Here is a 24,358-nt window from a genome sequence, read left to right as displayed (position 1 = left end):
TAGCACAATATTCTCATTAAAATGTTTCTCCGACTGAGCTTAGTGGTGCAGATTAATTGTTTCCTTGTTTGTGTAGCACCAAAATGGCTGGTACTTTTACAAAACTGATATTCTGCAGACCACGAATGTGCTGTCAGCAGCACATACACTAAAACATGCCCACTTTGTTTTATCTACATTCATTTAAAAACTGCTTATAGCGCCACTTTTTTTGTTATTATGGTGGTTGTGCATACTATTTTTAATTGTGCAGCCTAATATTTGGGTTATTTAAAAAAGTGCAGGTTTTGTTTTATAATGAGGACATTATTTAATATGTCCACATGAACAAAATGGGTCTAACTGCAGCATATCATCAACTCCCAATAAACTGTTGAAACTATTTAGAAATTGAAAATCAGACAGCGATGGCAAAATACAATGATGATGAATGTGTAAGCTACATGGTACAGAAGCCACAAAAAACTATTAATATTACTATTGTAACCAGGTGCTTAGCTAAGAATGAGAGTAAGCCCCTGTACACACGGTCGGAGATTTCGACAACCAAATCCGTCGGATTTTGTCCGTCGGATTTTGTCCATCGGATCTTGTCCGAAACTGTTGCATACACATGGTCGGACTAAGTTATCGAAAAATTCGATCATTCAGAACGTGATGACGTAATTTAGTTACGATGGGACTACGTTCAGGCTAGTAGCCAATAGCTTTGATGTAGGAATTTGATCTGAGCATGCGTGGCACTTGGTCCGATCAAAATTCTCTACACATGATCGGAGTATGTCCAATCGAACCAGTTGGTCGGGAAATATTTCCAACATGTTGGAAAATTGGGTCCGTCGGATATTCCGATGGAATCAGTCCGATGCATACCACACACAGTCGGATTATCCAACAACACGGTCCGATAGGACACATTCCAATGGATTCTCCGACCGTGTGTACAAGGGCTTAGAAAAATGCTGACTGCAGCTTTTCTTTGTAGCTGCTGGCCTGTGGTGCTAAACTGGTTAGCAGCTATATCAGCAAGAGGAAGGAGCTGTTGAGCAGGAGTTCAATGGACTGAATCAGGCAGCAGTGCACCTTTGGAACTGTAGTCTGAAGGAGAGACTCTGCTGTGGTGATCAAAAGTTTTTAAACTAAATTCCCCAAAGAGGAGATTTCCAGGAGGAGGTGAAAGACCTGCATTCCCCCCATTCTGTACAGGACCTAATTTCATCTTGCCGTGAGGGAGACCAAAGAGTGCACAACGCTGTCTAGTGTGCAACATCACTGCTACATATCGGCGGTCTGAGCAGGATCTGGAGTGCTGAGCTTGGAGGTGCCAATAGACCTGGGTGCAGAGAATGGACTAATTGCTATTTGCGACTGAATGGTGAGATGCAGTATCACTGGGACTGGTGAGCTGCTGCTGCCGGGATTTAGTGTCTGCTGCTAGAGAGACTGAGACCTTTAGGAACTGACCATACAGCTATATAGTAGACTTATTGCTGCCTGCAGGTTTGACTAGGACTGTTCTCATGTGCACCAATGGTACAACTGAGCCCCAAAGCTAGCCAGCTGAGTATTTAGGACTAAAAACTACCCCTTTGCAGCTGCTACACAGAGACCTTTACCTATTGCTTATGCTAAGAGGTACCTCTCAGGAGACATTATACCATATCCATCACATTTTCTAATCTAGGTATAACGTTATAATTTACATTGCAGTTAATGCTTATATGCACTGTTTATTGCTGACTTTGCTGATTTAGGAGTTGACTTCAATCAAGTGGTACAGAACTCTATTCTAAGTTACTTTGGCATAGTGATTATACTGTATAGCAGACTGTGTCTGAACCTAACTTCTGTATGCTCATTTATGCTCATTATTTTATTATTATTATAATCTGTACTAACATATTGCGTTTATTTACCACTAAACAGTGCTTGCAGCAGTTTTCATTCAACTAGGTATGCCAGAGGGGCTGGGTATATTCACAGTGTTGAGGCAAAGAGCAGCAGATCCAATCAACCAAGTGGCTCCTGCAGGGGTAGTGCTACAGTACAACAGTTTTTGTTAATATACCAGAATCCCCATATGCGCAATGTGATATTGCCTGCCCTGACTGATTACATGTCCTGGTAGTGAAATATGGCTAAAAGGATATGAAATACTAAGGCTTCTGCAACACTGCTTGCAATATGTGTACTGACTGCTAAGTGCTGCACACTGTCTGTACATTAAACGCTATGCATTCTCCAGTTGTTTAACATTAGTTGCCCTTCAAAAAAATCAGCCACAGGGATCAAAGTGCAGCAACATTAGAATGAACTAAACATTTGTTTTATTCACTAGAAAATGTAATTATAAAACAATGAACTTAAGCTTTCCAGACCTGACATCGAATTTGTCTTTCTCAGGTCATACAGTATCTGACATCCAATTTACAAAGCTGTATGTCCATTTAATATAGTTAAACCACCCTAATAAGATAGTATGTTTAGAATTTGATCAGTTAATGTGTCAAAACCTTTTCTGACATAGCACTTTGGGTGAATGAAGAGGGGAAACACTATAATTATTTGCCTGGGTACATCCATGTACCATAAATTTCACATTGGCTTGATCGGAGTTATACTTTAATTTATATAAAATATTAACACAGTGCACTTGTGGTTTTTATGATGTACATCTTAAGCCAATAGATTTGCAATACAATGTTGAGAAAATGCTGCAAGCAGGACTCTCAAACTGTACTCCAAAACACTGTTATTATGTGATCTACACTACTGTAGGCCACATCCTTTTATATATTTTGTGAGGGTGTGAATGTCGCAAAATGCTCCTCATTGCAAAAACATAAACAAGCATGTACAAAATGTCCAGTCAGAACTATCAATACAATAGGCTGTTGCAGGCACAAACACGTGAATGCATGAGACAATTTCACATATGTGCCAAAGCACAGCTCCTATACACCATGGTGTTCTTGGCCAACATAGAAAGCCTATACTAATGACAACAGTGCAATAGACATTGCACAAATGTTCTTGAGTGGCAGTGATGTGATTAGAACCCCACTGGGGTTGATTTACTAAAACTGGAGAATGCAAAATCTGGTGCAGCTGCGCACTGTAGCCAATCAGCTTTTAACTTCAGCTTTTCCAATTAAACTTTTACAAAAAACATAGAAGCTGATTGGTTTCTCTGCAGGGCTGCACCAGATTTTGTACTCTCCAGTTTCAGTAAATCACCCTCATTGTGTCTGGTGGAAAAAGCTTTCTGACTACTGCGCATATAGGGTGCCTAAACCCTTGATCCTTTCCACAGGACAGGGGAATAACATTTCTATAGGTGTTATATTATCCTCACAATGGCAGACCCCGAACTGGCTCTGTTTATCAGCTTTTACTTAACCCCCATACAATATGGCAGTGCCACAAAACACTTTTGCAATCAAGATCAGATTCTACAGTATTGACCAAAATGATGTGGACACCTCTCCATATTATTGACCCAGGTGTTTCCAGTGAGGGGTACTGGTAATGCTACAGCATACAAAGACATTTTGGACATCAGAATGCTTCAAACTATGCGGTAAAAAGAATAGGAAAGCCTCATTACTGTACCCCTGTACACAAATCTGGCTCTATAAAGATACAGTTTGATCAGTTTGTTATGGAGGAACTAAAAGCTACATGCACAGAACTCTGACCTCAACACTACTAAACACTTCGGCTAAAGTTGACCCAGGGTAAAACACGTCATAAGGGAAGCAGTGTCCAGGGAGAAAAAATATACACTATACATCATATCGTGTATACAATTACATTTATTGAAAGAAAAAGGAAAGATTATATTGGATTGTGACCCACTTGTTTTGTTATTGGAGAAGACAGATCCCTGATTGGTCTGGCACGCACAGCTGGTAAAGCAGCCCATATGCTGCCTTGAGTGATACCAATTTGGAAGGACTTTGAACACCTTTGAGATAAATTGGCTTGCAAGCCAACTTTACAAATGCTCTTTTGACTAAATGAAATTTAATTTATATTCATTTGACTGAATTCCTACAGACATATACTTATCTAGCATTTTAACAATCTATACAATTATCACCAATCTGCTTTATTTATTTTTTTATTTATTTTATTTTGTTGTTTTGTTTTTACAAGTAAAAAGTGCTTCTGAGAAAAAAGGCAGCCAGGTACAAGCAATGCAGCACATTGTTGTACAATAAAATAATGAGGGAAAACACAAGTATCGACCATCCAAGTCATCATGCACAATCTTCCTGGAAAGGACTATACCCAAAAAGATGATAAAGTATGAGATTGTAAATTGATATTAAGACATTTAAAACTGCAAGGAGGTTAAAAAAAAAAGGTGTGGATGGAGGGATAATAGATGGGAGAGAAAAGACTCACACTGCATAGAGGGAAGAGGACATGGGGGGAGGAAAGGGGGAAAAGGCAGTCACGATATCCACTGGGTGAAGCATCTTTAGATAGAATAATTTCCCTGAGTCAATTAAAGGTCTAACTTGAACCCTAGGAGTCTATCCAGGCGGACCACATCTTATCAAACTTATTGGCGCAGTTCCTACTAACCTGTTTTATGTTTACGCATATGCCTATACAAGTGTTTTAGAGAGTGTTTCTTTGAAAACACATTATTACTGCAATACAGTCGATTTAGGAAACATACATAGATAATTAAAAAATAAAAATAAAAACCTTTATATGTTTCTTATTTCGTTGTAATTCATTATTGATTTGCGAGAGGGTTCCAAAGATAAAAGTGTTAGACAATACTACTAAAGACTGCAGTGTTTGCACTTGTAGGAAGAGATCAATTACAACTGACCTACAGCAGATTTTAAATAAAAGGGGAATTGGTGTCTTTCAAATGCTACCATGCACCAGCTTTTCTTGTGTGTAAACATTATGAAATATTCAACTCTAATAAATATTAAAATTAAGACACATTCCATTATAACTAAGAACGAGATAATAGAAACCTCTCTACCAATTATTTTTCCAACATAAGAAACATATTTTTTACAGTATTTGTATCTGGTGTAGTTTAGCTATTGTTTTAAGCTTTATTTATAACATTCTAACATTCTCATCAACCTATGTACCAGTGGAACTTACCATCTAACATTCCATAGCCTGTCATTGAGGAATACATAAGAACCTTATGTTTTATTCTCAAACCTGGGTTAATGAATAAGTTCACACAAATACATGATGAACATAAAATACTCCATACGGTGTCCAAGATGGATATGAATTGATGGCCATAGTGATACATCTGTTAACAAACATTGTTGCTAATGCTTAGATACATCATTCTGTTGATAATTGCTCAAAACTGTATTTCATGTGACTGAATTTACCAGCCAGAGAGTGGGAACAGCTGCATGGAAATCTCCCAGAATTTCAAGCTTTAGTTACTACTATGCATTTCTCTACAAAGTGCAATTGTAGGGAAGTTTTCTAGCAGTTTAATGCCAAAAAGAATTTTTAGATCGAATGGTTATCATCTACTGTGTTACCATACTTCAACACCTACTACCATCAGCTATGTGTTGTTTTAAAGCAGGGGTCTCCATACCTCCTAAACAATGGGCCAGTTTACTATCCTCTAGACTTCAGAGGGACTGGACTCTGGTCAGTGGCAGTAATAATTGTCTTGACATTAATGGGAATAAATAGTGTCCTGTCTTTGGTATATGGAGGAAGAAAGGTGCCCCATTGTTGGTGTCAGTGGCAGATTAAGCCCCATTGTTGATGTCAGTGGCAGTAATTATGCTCAATTGTTGATGTCAGTGGCTGAAGTTATGTCTCGTTGTTGATGTCAATGGCAGGATTAATGCCCCATTTTAGGTGTAGTGTCTCATATCAGTGGGAGGAATAGTGTCCCAAGGACCAGATAAAGGCAAGCAAAGGGTTGCATCTGGCCCCCAGGCCACAGTTTGGAGAACACTGTTTTAAAGTATATGTAAACCCCAACAATAAATGTTTCCCTATTGCTCTGTTAAATATACTGTTGTAAGTATTTGATATATCTATTTTATAAGTTAGGTAAAAAATACCTCTTGATCTTGCAGGAACTCTTCTGAGCTTAGAACTTCTTGTGCTCTCCTTGATTATTTCCCGCCTCGACTACTGCAACTCTCTTCTCACTGGCATACCCTTACACATGCTACCCCCCTCCAGTACTCTGTAATGAATGCTGCTGCTAGACTAATACACCTCACTAATCGATCTGTGACTGCTGCTCATCTCTGCCAATCCTTTCACTGGCTTTTGCTACCCCACGGTATAAAATTTAAAATGCTAACCATAACATACAAGGCCATCCACAACATCACTCCTAGCTATATCACCAACCTCATCTGCAGATATTGCCCAAATCGTCCTCTCCGTTCCTCCCAAGACCTTGTGCTTTCTAGCTCCCTTGTTACCTCCTTCCATGCTCGCCTCCAGGACTTCTCCAGAGCCTCTTCCATCCTCTGGAACTCCCTGCCCCAGTATGTCTGGTCATCCCCTACCATGTCTGCCTTTAGACAATCCCTGAAAACTACCCTACCTCCACCTAAGAATTGTACCAGAGCCACCACCATCAGATCACCCCCCGCAGCTATTTACTTTTGTACCAGTACCACCTCCCCTCCCTTAGATTGTAAGGTCAACGAGCAGGGCACTTCTGCCCCTTATGTATTGAACTGTATTGAAATTGTACTGTTTCCCCTCCCCCCCCCCCCCACACACACACACATTGTAAAGCACTGCGCAAACTGTTGGCACCATATAAATCCTGTATAGTAGTAATAATACTGACTATTAACAAATACATTATTCCTTAAGGAGTTCAGAACCACTCACCTCTATGTAATGGACAGTAGGAGAGGAACAGGGTTCTGTAGCCCTGTCTTGTTTACTTTATCCTGATTTAGAACAACAAAAAGGTGTTGTCATCCTGACACTTGTAGAGGTTACAATAAAGGAAAAAAAAACACACTTGAAACGTGAAAATGAATGCAGTTGTGACATATAAGGATAAATAAGCTGCTACATATTTAATTTTTGGTTTTGGGTTTAGCTGTGCTTTAAGCATTAGGCTCTCCCATGCTGAAAGGCGTATACATCAATATTAATATTGCAAAGGGCATACATATTTTCTTGCTATACTATACTGCATTTCTGGTGTGCTGAGTTGGCATTTTTCAGGAAGGAAGGGTTGCAGCAGGCGTGTAGTAGGTCTGCAAGTGACGGACAGATGAAATAAACTGCTACTTTAATGGATTTTGCTTTTTTTTACATGTTTCAACTATTGGATTATATTGTGCTAACATACAATCTAAGATTGTAAAACTGTATCTTCCTGGGACATAACAAGAGCATTTGGTACATTTAAAACTATGTGCATAAATAGATGTTGACACACAAATAATTTGCCATCTCTTATTTCCCCACTCCTAAAGTGTAAGTGTAATCGTCCAATGCTTACTTGTAGTTGACAATGGTTCTCCAATGAGGCATATAACACAGTGAACAAGCACAGGAAAACATTTGACGCAGTAAGTATGCTCTGTAATAAAAACATTGATTTCAAAGTGCTTCACACAACATCCAGCATCAACTGTAGAAGCTATTTTGCCTTTTTAATATCACTAAAGTGTGCAGACTCGTGTATCTCTCTAGAAAGAATGCAGCAGCCCACTGAGAATAAATATCTGAAAATGTACCACTCATCTTAAAAAAGAAAGCTTATGTTATATAATATACAATATAAAAATGTGATTTAATTTTAACATGGTTTGTGTGTTTACTGGCATCCTAAAATGTAATTTCTGAGGGACTAACAGAGGTGTCATGCTCTGAAAGCCAGGTAAGTAAAGCACTGAGCACTGACATCAATGGCTGCAATATAAAAGGCTTTTTCCCAAAAGTCTATTCTCCTGAATAAGAGCAGCTAATTGTTCTGCCGAGGTTCTTGCGTCACTGTGGCAATTAATTCATTTCATAAGCATAGAAAATTTAAATCAATTCCTGGCAGTATAGGCCACAGATGGGACAACAGGACATACGTATGAAGAATTCTCATAAAATATTTTTTTTTTTGCAGAAAACCAAAATAGCCACATAAGTATGTTTTCTTTACTTGATATTTGATTAATATAAGTGTATTTTTTTAATTATTATTATATTATACAAGATTTATATAGCACCGAAAGTTTACGCATCGCTTTACAACATTAGGGCAGACAGTACAATTGAAATACAATTCAATACAGGGGGAAATCAGAGGGCAGTAATCCAAATAGAGAGTTATAAACAGTTTGATAACAAATCCAGATAATTTATAAGGAAATTAACTTTCCTTAGGGTAATATGGAGGCTGCCATTGCTAATCCCCTTCTGAAATGGCTAGTTGCCTGGCTAATATGGTAAGCAATTGGGTTCAATACTACCAAGTCACTCACCTGGAACAAGTAAAAAAGAGAAGCAAGCAAAAGCAGCACCTGTGTTTCTCTCACTTAAAAGCATTGCTTAGTATAATCTGTTTATGGCATAGGTCATGGGTCTCCAAACTTTTCAGCACAAGGGCCACATTGTGCATTTTACACTTATCAACAAGCTAAGAAAATGGGTTTTACATATGTCCTCCCCTACATCCAGGATTGCTTATAAGAGTCCCCCCTCTAGATAAAGGAATTCCCATCAGAATCCTCCCTTAGATCCATGAGGACCCATCAGAGTTCCCCCTTAGCTCAAAAAGGGCCCATCAGATCCCCACTTAGATCCAGGAGTGCACTTAAGAGCCCCCCCCCCCCCACACACACACACACACGCACACAGATCTAGGAAGACTTTTCAGTGTCCCCTGGTACATTCATTTGTGACCATAAGAGTCCCTCCTTACATCCAGGTGTACCCATCAGCGACCCCCTTACATCCAGGAGTATCCATCGGGGGAATTGGGGGGGGGGGGGGGGCATGGCTGGTAGTGCATTCACTAGTCTCCATATTAGACACAGGCCACTGTCAGCCAGCCAGCTAGGTTTTTTTTTCATGAACAGTTGATAAACTGGTTGGTAAAATCTTGTACCTGGCCAGATACAGCCCACAGACCATAGTCTGGAGACCCATGGAGTAGGTCAACAGCACTAATAAAATATCAAATTATATTAACTTTAGGGCATGATTATGATTGGTGTTTCTTCATGCATATTTTACAGTGTGAAAATTTTTTACATGAAGTTGGTGCTCCCTCTGCTTGCATCAGTACTTTTGGCCTTATGCAATAAAGAGTTCTAATTATTAAATCAGAACTTAACTGTATCTGACCACCACAAACTGAAAATGCTATTTTAGTAATTAAAAGCAAACCCATCCATATTAAAATAGTTAATGTTGATTAAGACAGTTTAGTTCCACCTTAAGTACAGCGACCAATAGCACATTATCAAGATCAACATTCAGAAGTGTGAATTATTCTTGGCTGCTGCGGGTCACTGTATGTAAAGCTGACCTCACCATATTAGGCTTTAAGTGCAGTAACCAATAGCAATATGTCAAAATGGGGGGGGGGAGGTAAGGTTAGTAGATATACTTAACTTATCCTGTGTTCTGGACCAGTGGTTCTCAACCTCAGTCCTCAAGTACCCCCAAAAGGCCATGTTTTGGGAATTTCTCTTAGATTAAATAGCTTTCCAAAATACCCTGTTTCTCCTAAAATAAGACCTAGTGTGATTGTCGGTGATAGCTGCAATAAAAGCCCTACCCCCCAAATAAGCCCTAGTTAAAGTCCTTGTAGGTCTTCTTTTCAGGGTAGGGCTTATTTTTGAGGAAACAGAGTAGGGCTTATTTGGGTGGTAGGGCTTATATTGCAGCCAACACCGACAATCACGCTAGGTCTTATTTTAGGGGAAACAGGGTACCAACTGACTGGCAAACACGGCCTGTTGGGGGTACTTGAGGACTGAGGTTGAGAACCACTGTTCTAGACTATACGGGAGGTAATGTCACCTTATTTTTTGGCAAGATTTTAGGACATGCTGAGTCCATGATATCTTGTAACAAGACATGCTAGCACAGTGTAAGAGCATTACTCTTGCCTAAGCACTGCTGTTACAAGTTGGAGGTAAAGTAAATGTGTTATCTATCTATTTTCTCCAAGGACATTGTTTTTTTTCTTTATTATTTCTATAAAGCTTTTTGGCATGGAGTGCGTGAAAAATATATGCGGATCTTGCTTTTTTGGTTCATTAGTTACATCACATAACATATTTTCCAATGGAACGTATCTAGTATTTTACAGAATGTTTTAGCTTTATCAACTAAAAGCTTCTAAATGTTTATAGGTAGTGCAGGGCTACTGTAACTAAAAGCCTGGCAGACTAATTTTACAGATATGCCTTGTGAATCTATAAATACAGCTGGCCAATGAAAAACTAGCTTAATTAAATAGGGGAGTAAGGTACACAAGGGATTTTGATAGACATGAAGATATTCACTGCAAAAGGTATCTACATTGTGGATGAACACAGCTGTCCCAATTGTTATTATCTACTAAGAAGAACTCTGGTCTAAGTGAAAACTTTGTTAAAATAGTAAGGTTTAAAACTGATGATTGAAGCTAATATGCAGTTTGGGGTTTAGGATGTGGTTATCCATGGAAGTCTAGTGGTTTGGCTTCAAAAGGCTGGTTAAAGACCCACGGGACGACTCAGTGTGTCCACCAGAAAAGAAAAGAGGGAGGTGGGAGAGCCTTTAAAGTTAGTAAGGGACTCAAATATAATCATTACCTCAAACAAGTTTATCTATAGGATAAAAGAGAAAATAACTTAAATCTGCTGAGGTTGTGATAACGCAGTAGGGTACAAACACACAACCTTCCGTAGGGGCAGGTGGAGAATACTCTGCCCCCATGCAGGATTAAATAGCTCACTCATGATGCCACAGGGACCTAGTCCTGCATCCTCTGTAGGGTGCCCAGGCAGGTGCTGAACTAGGTGACTTGGAGGTCTAAAAAAGCCCACAGATAATCTCAGCAGCAGAGGCACCATGACAATATGCGCCTCTACTGCTTGGATCTCCACTAACTTTTTTAGACCTCTTCAAGCTCACCTAATATGTAGTTTTGCTGCTCTCCCAAATTCAGGTTCACAGGGTCGATTACCATCACATAAGAAATGGCACCTATTGTATTTTTGCTCTGAAAGTTACCTGTTGGTGTTGGAATTACAGTGGAAGATGTCCTGTATCAACTTTGGTTTTATAGATGTTTTGGTGCTTTATTGTGAGATAGGTAACATCTGGAACTTTAAATATTATGCAAAATCATTTGAGTGTTATCTCATTGGTGTATATTCATTGATATTCATTTTATGTATGGTAAGATGAAAACACAGCAGAGAATAATTATATATATATAAGTACTTTATCATTTTTACAAAGGTTATTTATTGAGGCTTTATAGTATTCTATACAACAATTTTGGAGGCGGGGGATTTACTAAAACTGGAGCACAAAGAACCCGGTGTATATAATAACCAGTCAGTTTCTGACTTCAATTTCAGCTTCAGCTTCAATTTAGCTTTAACAATAACACTTAGCAGCTGTTTGGTTTCTGTACAGAGCTGCAACAGATTCTTTCTGCTCCAGTTTTAATAAATCTTCCCAATAGGGTTTATGGTAAAGTGATAATAAAAGCAATAAAAAAATAATAATAACAAACATGTCATACTTACCTGCTCTGTGTAGTGGCATTGCACAGAGCAGCCCCGATCCTTCTGTTCTGCTCGGGTCCACTGCTGGCTCTCTTGGCCCCACCTGGCCCCTCCCTCCTGTTGAGTGCCCCCAGAGCAAGCAGCTTGCAATGGGGGCACCCAAGCAGGTGCACTCCCTAGCCGCTGCTCTGTGTGTCCATTTAGATGCAGAGCCACGGTTCAACCGCATTCCCTCTATTTCCTCATTGGCTGTCTGGCCATTGGCTCCCGCTTCTGTCTCAGCCAATGAGGAGAGAGTGCCCCCAAGAGGCCCATGTTCTCTTATGATTATTATTATCATACAATGTGTTGTCAATGCCTGTCCTGCTTAAAAAACTAAAAGTCAGGAGAAGCCATGCTGTGTCTATGGCTGCCTAATCATACCTATGACATGCTTTCAATATTTAAATTCTTAAACACTATTATGACTTTAAGAAACATTAAAACATCTATAGTGGAATGTTTCTTGCTTTAGTGATAGGATCTTTAAATAATGCTTTATTTTTCCAAGACAAAATGGATTTCAAGAAGCATTATCAGCCCTCAAAATTGTGGAGCCGCACTGGAGATGGCGCCACTGGCAGGTGGTGTTAAATGGGAGCTGATTCTCCTACCAGCCACTGCCACTGCCTCCTGCCATTCCCTTAGCAGAGCCTGGCATACACCGAGTGTCGCAAAGAGCTAGATGAGGTGGGGGGGGGGGGAGTTGGGTAGGAGCTGCCAATGTTTACATTTCCTATTAACAAGTTGGTGATTGGTGGTACGGACTGCCTAGCAACCAATTACTAGCTTGTTAATAGGAAAAGTTAACTTTGGCAGCTCCCGCTACCCTGTCCAGTGCTTTGCTCTGCTGTAAGTCTCTCTGCATCCTAAATCAGTGAAAGTATATATAGATATATATATATATTTTTTAATGCTATATTTAATATAGCATTAAAATATTTACTTATGGAGGCAGTAATGATATGTACAGTGCCTATAGTAGCAAATCATATTTATCCTTATTTTATTTATCACAGTCAGGTCAATAAAATATGCTTTATGTTACTATTGTTAAAGTTGTTGTTAATATATATTTTTGTAACTTAAAGCAGATCTTCAGTCATTTTTTTTTCATCTTTCCATCTATTAAATCTTCTGCCCTTGGTAAATACCTTATACAGCCCACTTCCTTCTTTCTCTGGTCATTAGCCTAGGGTTATGACATCATTAAAAGGCTCTCTCGCTCACTCTCGTGACAGTTTGCCAACAAGAGAGGGGGAGGGCAGGAGAGTGGAGGAGGGAGTCACAGTAGAGCCAAGGAGAGCTGCAGAGCTGGAGGGAGCTGGATGAGGGTGGAGATAGGAGGAGACTGCAGAGATTCATGTGTATTCATTGAGAGAGGAGAATTTGCAAGGAAGCAGTGGTGTGAGTGTGTCTGTGTGTCTGTATGTGTGTGTGTGTGTGTGTGTGTGTGTGTGTGTGTGTGTGTGTGTGTGTGTGTCTGTATATATGTGTCTGTGTGCCTCTGTGTGTCTGTGTAAATCCAGGAAGTGAACAGGCCGCAGCTTCAGATGCCCACAGTTAAAAAGGATGCAGCCAGACTTAGTGGAGAGAGATTTCTGCAGTATATTTGGCAAGTATAGAATCACAGTATATGTAAAATAATATGCAAAGTTGTTGGAGGGAAGCTTCAGAATGGCAAACATATTTTTATTACAAATTAGGTGAGCAGACTGTAGTTCCTCTTTTATTCTGCATAAAGCATTCAACCATGTAATTTCATGAGATAATTTAAGAGGGCATGTTTAGGGGCAGATTAGGTGCGGGGCAGAGTAGAGGTTGGGTGGGGCAACTAGTGGTGAGTAACTCTTAAAGGGGTTGTAAAGGTAAATGTTTTTTCACCTTAATGCATTCTATGCATTAAGGTGAAAAAACATCTCACACTGCCGGCGCCCCCAGTCCCCCCGTTTTACTTACCTGACCCCTCGAAAATCCTGCGCTCGCCCCCACCGTCCTCTTCGCCGCTCAGCCTGGCCGCTGATTGGCTGGAGTGGATGGATTGAAAGCAGCGCTGTCAATCACATCCAATGACGCAGCGCACCGGGGCAGGGCTGAGTGATACAGTGAGTGGCTATATCCGCCGGCTGTATCATGGGAGCACGCCCGCAGGTGCTTCTCACCATGCGAGGGAGCTCGCATGAACGTGAGAAGTACCTGAGGGAGGAAGCAGAGACAGCCGCCGAGGGGCCCCAGAAAAGCAGGTTCGGGGACACTCTGTGCAAAACGAGCTGCACAGTGGAGGTAAGTATAACATGTTTGTTATTTTTAAAAAATATTTTTTTTTACTGTACAATCCCTTTAAGTCCTGGCTAGTAGGTGGAAATGAATGCAGTCAACCACATCTAAGGATCGTATCTAAGAGGCACTATATTAAATGTTTGTTCTTTAGTTCTTGGGTGTATATATATATATATATATATATATATATAAGTTTAGCTTTGCACTTATGGCAACTATTCTCCTGGAGTTCAGGTATAATTTGAAGCCAGAGTGATCCTAATCAATTGTGTCAAAAGTTCTTAAAATAACTATCTTTATTTCTTACGATTAGAATGCTCACTATAGCAATTAGATTACGGGCCTGTACGAACTGGGCTTGTTTTGATGGTATCAGTTTGACATCAGTTTGAGATGCTCCTGAGATCATTCAACATACCTCAAGCAATTCTTGCATTCCTATAGACTGATATGGGAATGCAAAACCTGCTTAAAAGGAACAAAAGCCCATCAACTTCGAATTGTTTTATATTTTTTTTATATTAAAGTGTACAAAGTGTTAAAATGTGTATTTTACCTCCAATGTGGCATATGTTGTAAAATATCTTAGATTTAATAAGCTAATAATCTTTTACCAAAATCTTATCAAAAAGATTTTGATTAGTCTAAATATATTCAGTATTTACAATGTTGTATATCAAAGCAACATATGTGAAAATATTATATTTTTTTAATTTTGTTTTTTACATCATGCTATAACCATTGCATATAGTAATGTTATGATCCTCAGTCAGAGGATCTGCTTATCGTATTTGTAGCACTGCACTGGAAATTTGGTAGAGAAGGTCTAAAAAATAAACCTATACACCATGTAGAGCACACACTTTTACCAGAAAAGAAGGTCCTTTGAGTACATGAGAGTGCCTTGTGGCAATATAGATGTGCAATGGTAATATTTTATTAGAATTCATTCTGCTTTTTTTTTCTTTTTTTTTTTTTGAGCAGCAATATAACATATCTACACAATTTACTATATATACAAAGTATGCTATTGACTCTGATAAAAAAACATAAAAACATACTAATGAATCTTTATTGTGTACAAGTGACAATCTTCAGGCAACTTCAAGCACTGTCAAGTTTCAGTTTTTTAATGCAAAAGCAGATCAATTTAGTCTATGGCCAAATGTTTCCATTGAAACTATGAAATGGCCAAAACTCTTGGTAGCAGGATGCCTTGATTCTTTTTTAAGTTATTTTTGCAATCAAAAGCTGATTGCAAGTGATTGAGAGTGCTTGAAAAAGTCAACATATTTATTTAACAATAAAACAGGGTTACATTTTATTGCTGCAATATAGAGAAAAATCTATACAAAAATATATCTAGTCTACTCTATTACAGCTAATATAACTTGTGAAGCTTTTGTTTCATAAGTAAGTTTCTGGTCCAATCCAGTCTAAGCCCCCATACACACGGTCGGACATTCCGATCACAAAATCCGTAGGGTTTTTATGACGGATTTTGTCCTAAACTGGTGTTCCATACACACGGTCGGACAAAGTTTTTGGAAAATCAGATCGTTCAGAACGTGATGACATTCGTTCATTACGACAGGACTACGTTCAGGCTAGTAGCCAACAGCTTTGGTCTCGTAATTTGATCTGAGCATGCGTGGAACTTTGTCTGATCAGAATTCTCTACAAACGATCGGAAAAAGTCTGATCAGATTTTTTTGTCGGAAAATTTAAGATCCTGCTCTCAAATTTTTCCCATCTGAATTTCCGACGGAAAAAGTCCGATAGAGCCCACACATCAGATTTTCCAACAATATAATCCAAGCGGACCTTTTCCATCAGAATCTCCAGTTTAGTATATTGCATAGATAGCACTATCTCCAGTTTAGTATATTGCAGCACAGCAGATTATAAGTAAAAGTATCTGCTTATTCATTGGATTCTGGAACCAAAAACACTGCATGATAGGCCCATCCAACAAGTTGTAAGCATATCCAAAATGTTCCTGGTAATAATCGCTATTTTTTCATAATCAGGAACCATTGTCTGGAAATCTGTTCGGGACTGCACCATCTTTAGTGAGTAAAAGTGTTGCAATGTCTCATAGTTTAGGAACAAGCTTTCCATCCAAAATCTGAACTACAGTACTCAAAGCTCTACTACACCACAAGCATCGTTCCACATGCAGGTTGTCAGATATCAGATGCATATGTGGCCCCATTGTTCTAAGTTCCAGTTTTGGAAATAATGTTCCCCTTTATAAATAATTTGCTAAGGTCAATAATATTTTTTGTTGTTGTTGTGAGTGTTAATAAGAGTAGATACTGAGAACAACTAGATATGAATACCTGAAGTATAAAGCCATGTCAGGTTTAAATTGAATCTCTAGGCAAAACATTTTAGTTTGGGATACTGTGTAGAAGGATTATGTTTTTCTTTCATGTTTTTATTGCAGTCTGCGTCCCCATTGGGGAGAGAAATCCAAAACTTTAGAGTTGTACCCAAACCAAAGGTAAAGGGAAAATCTTTCAATGGGAACACCTGTTGCAGGGACAACTGTCTAACAAGGGAATTCCCCTAATTTCCTTTAACGTTTTTGCAGCAGGTGGGCCCAAAGGCTTCTTTACTAGATTAATCGTATGACTTGGCTAACAAAAACAGAGCCCAAGCGCAAAATACCCACATATATCAGATAAAATGAGCCATACAATTTGTCTGCCCCCTTTACATCGAGGAGTAAGATGGTAATTAATTAACCTTACATTGGATTCATGGTACACAGATACTCAAAACTGCAAAGATACACAATCTATATTTAAAAAGTAAGAGTTGCTATGTTACAGCAAACATATTGCATATGAGAGTTCTCATGTGGGATGTTGATACATGTCCACTAGCAGGAGCGTTTGGTGTAGGTATGGTTAAATGGTAGGAGCTACCCATCATCTGGTATAAAATATATGCAACCTTAAAATTCAATGAAGCATTCAATAGTTCATAGTGAATGTGGGATCATTCTCTTTTCGTTATGGTCAGTACAAAACACACACAAGGCTTAATAAGTAAGGGGAGTAACTTACATCCACTTTGACCCCTCCTGTTCCATAAATCTCTCTACCTACTTTTAATCAGAGAGTGACTATCTGAAAGTAAACGGCTTCTGCTGTGTGGTCTCTTTAGAACACTCTGTAAATCCTGGGTCAGTGGTATAAACTGTATTGAATGTTTATTTGTAAAAAAAATTTTTTTTATATAAATACTCTAAAAAAAGGATACAAACAACCAGTAATTTATAAACATTAAAAAGAATGAAAATTAAAACTGTCAAATCCATTATAGTTGTCATTTAAAAATGACCAGAAACCACTTTGTATCTGACCTAACAGCAAACCTGAAGTCAGGCAGAAGTTATTAAATCTTTCCAGGTATATATTTCCTGTCTCCTGCAATTCAATATTGAACTGTCACTGGGAAGGCACTGCGGTACTGGCATCCTCACTAGTAGTCAATACACAAGTGTGGAAGAAGGCAGGGACAATTTTTTTTACGTCACCCCTGAATTCTGGGGGACCTGGGCACTCTAAAAAAAATCTGACTAAGCAAACAAACACCTGCGTTTTTTTATTGTTTTTAAATATATACAGGTTATGCTGTAATGACTATGTGAAACCTTTTTTTAAGCTTGTTTCATGTTTGCTACTGTCATTTTTTTCTTGATTGTTTCACTGTCCCACTTTACAAGATTTATGGTCAAATATACTGTATATATTTTATTTTCTCCTTTCAGTTCCTATGAAATCTAAAAAAAATAGAAATAAATTAAGAATTTAAAATATAGGAGCTTTTTTTTTGCATGCAGATTCTAAGACTGTCATCAAGATCCTTGCTCTTCTATGTAGTGACTTGCAATAGTGCATGAACACAGGAGTAAAAACAGTTCAGGCTTCACTGGTTAAAAGTGTTTTGACACTCAGTAGGTGGCGGAGCCAGGATCAGGTTGACAGCCTAGAAGCTCTACTCTTTACAAAAGCAAGTCAACAATGGCAGCTCCCATATTCTTATCCTCCCAGCTGTCCTGTTAGGTGATCATTCACAACATACGTACAACTGCTTTTGGTAGCACTACTAATCAAACTATTGCATTTGCTAAAACAAGGAAGGAACAGCACCACTTCTACTACCAACATCAACAAAGTATAATAATTCATATTAACACTACAAACGCTGATGCTAATACTACTAGAAATATTGTTAGAACTAGAAGTACTAGTATATTTATAAAAAAAAAAAAAATAAGACAACAGAGATTGGCAACAGTCAATTTTATTGACTTGGTAGGTTTGTCACATCTAAATTCTGCTGTGTTAACGATACAACATTATGATAAAGCCTTTAAAATATAAGTAGAAAAATGGTAGCTTTCACGTCCCAAAACAGTAATGTTTAATGGATGTTCCCCATTGCCATTTCTTAATCCATGACATCAGCCTTCACCCTTTATGTAAAAGACCTTTGACTCTTAATTTAGAAATCAGTGCTATCAAGCCAACTAATCAAGATATATAAATATGTTGCTTTCTCTTTTATTTGTAGAATTTGATTACTATAGCTTTCGCAAATATATTGCTATCGGTTTCATTTGTATATAGATTGAGGCAGGTATTTTACAATGAAAAACTTTGAAGACAACATACTGATTTCCTTTATGGCTGCATCTTCAATGTATGCATGAACTCAGGAATGGGTGCATTATGGCATAGAAGCATGTTGGAAGATCTAATTATCTAACTTTAGACTGCAGCCAAAGCACCTTCACATGTGGAAGGGAGTTAAATAATTGAAATACTGTATGCTTATAGAAACCTACAATTTACACACACAACCAGTTATATAACAAATTAAACAATTTGTTTCATCAAAGGATTTTAAATCACTGCTTTAAGTGTTTATTATTTTAAGTACTAAAAAGGTAAACTATGCAATGTTATTAGCTTTCCTTCTCATTATATTAAGGGCTCATTCATTATGTTTTGCCAAGTGTTTTAAGTATATCTTAGCACTGTGTCACTAAGGCTTCATTTAGGTTTTTAGATTTTTTTTAAATGTATAAATGTTATGTCATTATAAAATGTTTTATTTTATTTTATTTTTTTTATTTTTTTTAGCAAGCACTTAAGAATACATATTTTTTTCTGTTTCGCCAACAAAAAACATACAGTTGTTGCTTCAAATAGATTTCCTGCCCTATTTTATTGTATGTTACATAATAACTTCACATTTGCATTAGTTGTGAATAAACGATGGGAGAAAACAATCTTATTTTGTCATAATGTTATATAAACTGCAGCTACAAAACCCTGCTGGCTCCCAAGTTTAATCTGTTTTTTTTTTTTTTTTCGTAACCATTCACTGCCTTTTGCTGAGATTGAGGGAGCTAAGCTGATTTAAAGGATGTGGTTGTTCGAGTATCTCTTTTCTGAATCATTCCGGATAGAAAAATCAATGGTAATGTTTAAAAGGGGGTCCCGTAATCAAAGGCCAGTTTTCATTTCCTAAAACATCCCGCATTGTCCATGCTGTTATTTTTTTTTTAAAGTTGAGAAAACAAAGCAGTGATGTTTAATTGCTTACCTTGTGCACAGTATTGATTCTAAATCAGGATTACAGTACATTAACTGAAAATATCCTCCGCACAACTGAGATGGATTTGCCTTTTAATGTTGCTGCCCTGCTGAGCATACATTGTACCAGCAGAGAAAAAGAGAGAGCGAGGCAGAGGGATAGAAAGAGAGTAGAGGGTCCAGATCACAAATCTACAGGAAAGGTCTTAATTATCTCATCCTATGTAAAATTCCATAAGAAGCAGGTGACTGCATAATCAGCACAATACTCAGTACAGCATATCCTTTATAATGGATCCTACTTTTAATGTACTGTATATATAGCTTAGCTGGAATCTAGTATTTTATTATAGAAATCATGCATACTTGATGCCGCCATTAAACTAAAATTACATTAGTGCAATAAAAACAATGACCATGTAATGGGTGTAGAAATCTGTTGCTGCTGCTGACCCCATTTCAACACACTATGATCCATGTAAATAACAACGTTACACGGACTGTATTGTAGAAGCATTGCATAGGAAATACATCTTTGAGGCTGGGAAAAAAATGCATAAGAATTACCTGGTTGGAAACAAGTCAGCAGCGGAGATCTTCAATTTTTTGCTGTCATACTACAAACAGAGCTGCCTTTTTAATCTGGATCTGGGTGGTAAAGGGCTGTCCCTTCTGTGACAGATATTTGCAGCTCAATCTGCTGCACTGTGAGCCTGGCTCACGACTCTTGCCTTGTGCTGCTTGGATTTGCTGTGTGCTGCTGCTTGCTGTAGTCTGTGGCTTCCCTGCCTCTCAATCTCTTCCTCCCTCTCTCCCTCTATCTCTCCCTCCCCCTTTTGTCTATTGCTGCCTGGGCCTTGGCTCTTGCATTTGCCACAGTACCTTGGCTGGAGTGCCTTTTCAGCCTGTGTGTGCGCTCAGGGATGGACAGGCTCCAGCCTCTGCTGCTGCTTCTTCTAATGGCGACTGCAAATACATAGAAGCTTTTTAAGTGCCACCTACTGAATGTTCCTGTGAACACTCCTTTTATTTCCTTCTTTTTATGTCCCGCAAGCACTTGATCTCTTTAGATAGCAGGTTAGGAGTTGGCATAATTCTGCTCAAAAATGTGATGATCAATTTGAATATAACTGTACCTAGCGGGGGAGTGTGAGCTGCATTGGATGCACAAAACCATGACATAAGGTTCCCATTGAGAGTATATGGTGCCCTATTAAAGTTCTGACTACTGAGACTACTGATTCATTTTTTTTTAAAAGGGAGAATCACAAAAGAAACAATTCCTGGACATAGAATTGCTCATTGTTCATAATTAGATAAAGCAGTAAGTATGCTTTCAGTTAGACTGACAGTTCCTGAATGTTATAATCTAATCAATGCATTCTGGGTGTGGCCTTGCTGTATAACCATCTCCAGTGTCTGAGGATAGATTAGTGTCCGGGTCTTGAGACTGCATGCATATGCTGTCTGCTTATGGCCCACTTAATCACACTGGTGATTTTGCAGCAGCGATTTAAATCAGTTACACAATCACTCATCTTAAGCTGGCTATACATTATACAATTTTCTTATTTAATTAACAAATTTAGGGGGATGGTAAGGGTTATGGTTTCCAGTTAGGTTAGGGTTAGGGTTAGGGATTACAGTTAGGGTTTCCCATCAGGGTTAGGGGGTTATGGTTAGGGTTAAGGTTTTTCCCTTGAAGAACAAGTTAGGGTTAGGGTTTTCGGTTAGGGTTAGGATTTCTGGTTAGGGTTAGGGGTTAGGGATTTTTTAGGGGGTTATAGTTAGAGTTTTCCCCGTGAAGAACAAGTTACAAGGGTTAGGGTTTATGGTTAAGGTTAGAGTTTCCCATTAGGGTTAGGGGTTTATAGTTAGGGTTAAGATTTTCCCCTTGAAGAACAAGTTAGGGTTAGGGTTTCCAGTTAGGGTTAGGGGTTAGAGTTAGGGTTTCCCATTAGGGTTAGGGGGTTATAGTTAAGGTTTTCCCCTTGAAGAACAAGTTAGGGTTTCCAATTGGGGTTAGGGTTTCTGCTTAAGGTTAGGGGGTTATGGTTAGGGATTTTCCCTTGAAGAACAAGTTAGGGTTAGGGGTTATGGTTAGGTTTAGGGTTTTCCCCTTGCAGAACAAGTTAGGGTTAGGGTTTCTGGTTAGGCTTAGGGTTAATTAAAAATATTTTAAAAATTGCAATTAAGATTTGTATAAAAAAGGCAAAATAAATAAAAAATGAAATTACACATACAGCTTTAAAAAAAAATTAAACAAAAAATTCTAATAATTGCAATTTAAAAATTTGCAATTCAATTTTGCATAAAAATTACAAAATCAAAAAAATGAAATTACATATACAGCTTATAATAAAAAATAAACAAAAAACATTATACAATTTTCTTATTCAATTAACAAGTTTAGGGTTATGGTAAGGGTTATAGTTTCCCGTTAGGGTTAGGGATTCCAGATAGGGTTAGGGGTTAGAGCTTCCCATTAGGGTTAGGGGGTTATGGTTAGGGTTAAGGTTGTACCTTGAAGAACAAGTTAGGGTTAGGGTTTCCGGTTAGGGTTAGGGTTTCTGGTTAGGGTTAGGGGTTAGGGATTAAGGTTTCCCATTAGTTTTAGAGGGTTATAGTTAGGGGTTTCCCCTTGAAGAACAAGTTAGGGTTAGGGTTTATGGTTAGGGTTAGAGTTTCCCATTAGGGTTAGGGGGTTATAGTTAGGGTTAAGGTTTTTCCCCTGAAGAACAAGTTAGGGTTAGGGTTTCTGGTTAGGGTTAGGGGTTAGGGATTAGGGTTTCCCATTAGTTTTAGGGGGTTATAGTTAGGGTTTTCCCCTTGAAGAACAAGTTAGGGTTTATGGTTAGGGTTAGAGTTTGGGGTACAGGACAGCCAATTGAGACATTACAGCACATGGACACTTGGACATTCCCCCTAACTTATAAATAGACCCGATCCGGCGGCCATTTTACATTCTTTCGTATGTCACTATAGGGAGAGGTTGCTGTGTGGTGCAAGGAGAGACTGCAGTGACCCAAATCGCTAGCTATTAGGTCCACAAAAGTTCTTTTCAGGACTGGTATGGTATAGGTGTTAGGTGTAGTTCAGGATATAGGTTTGAGGCACTGCTATGCTAGTGATTGTTGCAGCAGCCTGTCTTTTGTCAGTGTAGAGAGAGGGACAGGACGCTGTGTGCAGCAGGGACAGTCAGTTTAATCATTAGCTGTTACTATTAGGTCCACAAAAGTCCTTTTCAGGTATGGTACTGGTAAGGTAAAGTAGTACAGGATATAGTTTTGAGTGCTATTCAAGTTATTGTTCCAGCAGCCTGTGTTTTGTCAGTTTAAATAGGGACAGACAGGAAGCTGTGTGTGGCAGTGAGAGACAGTCAGTTTAATCCATAGCTGTTACTATTAGGTCCACAAATGTTCTTTTCAGGACTGGTTTGGTAATAGGCTTGTACACGTATAATATTCTTTCTTCCAAATATAGAAAGAATATTATACTTGACTGCTGCCCTTCTGCTGCAGTAGTCCTTTATGAGTAGAGGGACTGAGGTACAGTCTTCTAATCATTCACAACATACTAGTTCCACAAAGGTCCTTATAAGGACTGGTAAGGTATAGGGTACTACAGTACATAGGGTTGAGTGAGGTACAGTCTGCTATTCCTTAAGGACTGGTATAGGTCCACAATATATAGGGTTGAGGGGCACTACTGCTGACTGCTGCCCTATACTGCAGCAGTCCTTTATCAGTATAGGGACTGAGGTACAGTCTGCTAATCATTCACAACCTACTAGTTCCACAAATGTCCTTTTAAGGACTGGTAAGGTATAGGGTACTACAGTACATAGGGTTGAGTGAGGTACAGTCTGCTATTCCTTAAGGAATGGTATAGGTCCACAATATATAGGGTTGAGGTGCACTACTGCTGACTGCTGCCCTATACTGCAGCAGTCCTTTATCAGTATAGGGACTGAGGTACAGTCTGCTAATCATTCACAACCTACTAGTTCCACAAATGTCCTTTTAAGGACTGGTAAGGTATAGGGTACTACAGTACATAGGGTTGAGTGAGGTACAGTCTGCTATTCCTTAAGGAATGGTATAGGTCCACAATATATAGGGTTGAGGTGCACTACTGCTGACTGCTGCCCTATACTGCAGCAGTCCTTTATCAGTATAGGGACTGAGGTACAGTCTGCTAATCATTCACAACCTACTAGTTCCACAAAGGTCCTTATAAGGACTGGTAATGTATAGGGTACTACAGTACATTTGGTTGAGTGAGGTACAGTCTGCTATTCCTTAAGGACTGGTCTAGGTCCACAATATATAGGGTTGAGTTGCACTACTGCTGACTGCTGCCCTTCTGCTGCAGCAGTCCTTTATCAGTATAGGGACTGAGGTACAGTCTTCTAATCATTCACAACCTATAGTTCCACAAAGGTCCTTATAAGAACTGGTAAGGTATAGGGTACTACAGTACATAGGGTTGAGTAAGGTACAGTCTGCTATTCCTTAAGGACTGGTATAGGTCCACAATATATAGGGTTGAGGTGCACTACTGCTGACTGCTGCCCTTCTGCTGCAACAGTCCTTTATCAGTATAGGGACTGAGGTACAGTCTGCTAATCATTCACAACCTATAGTTCCACAAAGGTCCTTATAAGAACTGGTAAGGTATAGGGTACTACAGTACATA

The 24,358-nt window shown here is 38.8% G+C and overlaps 1 protein-coding gene across 2 annotated transcripts in view; it reads right to left on the bottom strand.

The window, feature by feature from the left end:
* Positions 1-20,649, bottom strand: part of DIRAS2 (DIRAS family GTPase 2) — a 57,396-nt gene extending 36,747 nt beyond the window's left edge. The window contains exon 1 of one of the 2 annotated variants that reach the window (XM_077469907.1): positions 20,543-20,649. The gene's annotated coding sequence lies outside the window, so the exon portion shown is untranslated. Of the gene's footprint in view, positions 1-20,227; positions 20,466-20,542 lie in introns of those variants that run through there. The other variant, XM_077469897.1, reaches the window with a different exon arrangement.
* Between the last annotated feature and the right edge of the window lie 3,709 nt (positions 20,650-24,358).

The sequence above is a fragment of the Lithobates pipiens genome, unplaced genomic scaffold, assembly GCF_037356315.1.
Source record: "Lithobates pipiens isolate NorthernLeopardFrog02 unplaced genomic scaffold, aLitPip1_a1.2 Scaffold_11, whole genome shotgun sequence".
NCBI lineage: Eukaryota > Metazoa > Chordata > Amphibia > Anura > Ranidae > Lithobates > Lithobates pipiens.
This window is presented reverse-complemented; position numbering and strand designations above follow the sequence as displayed.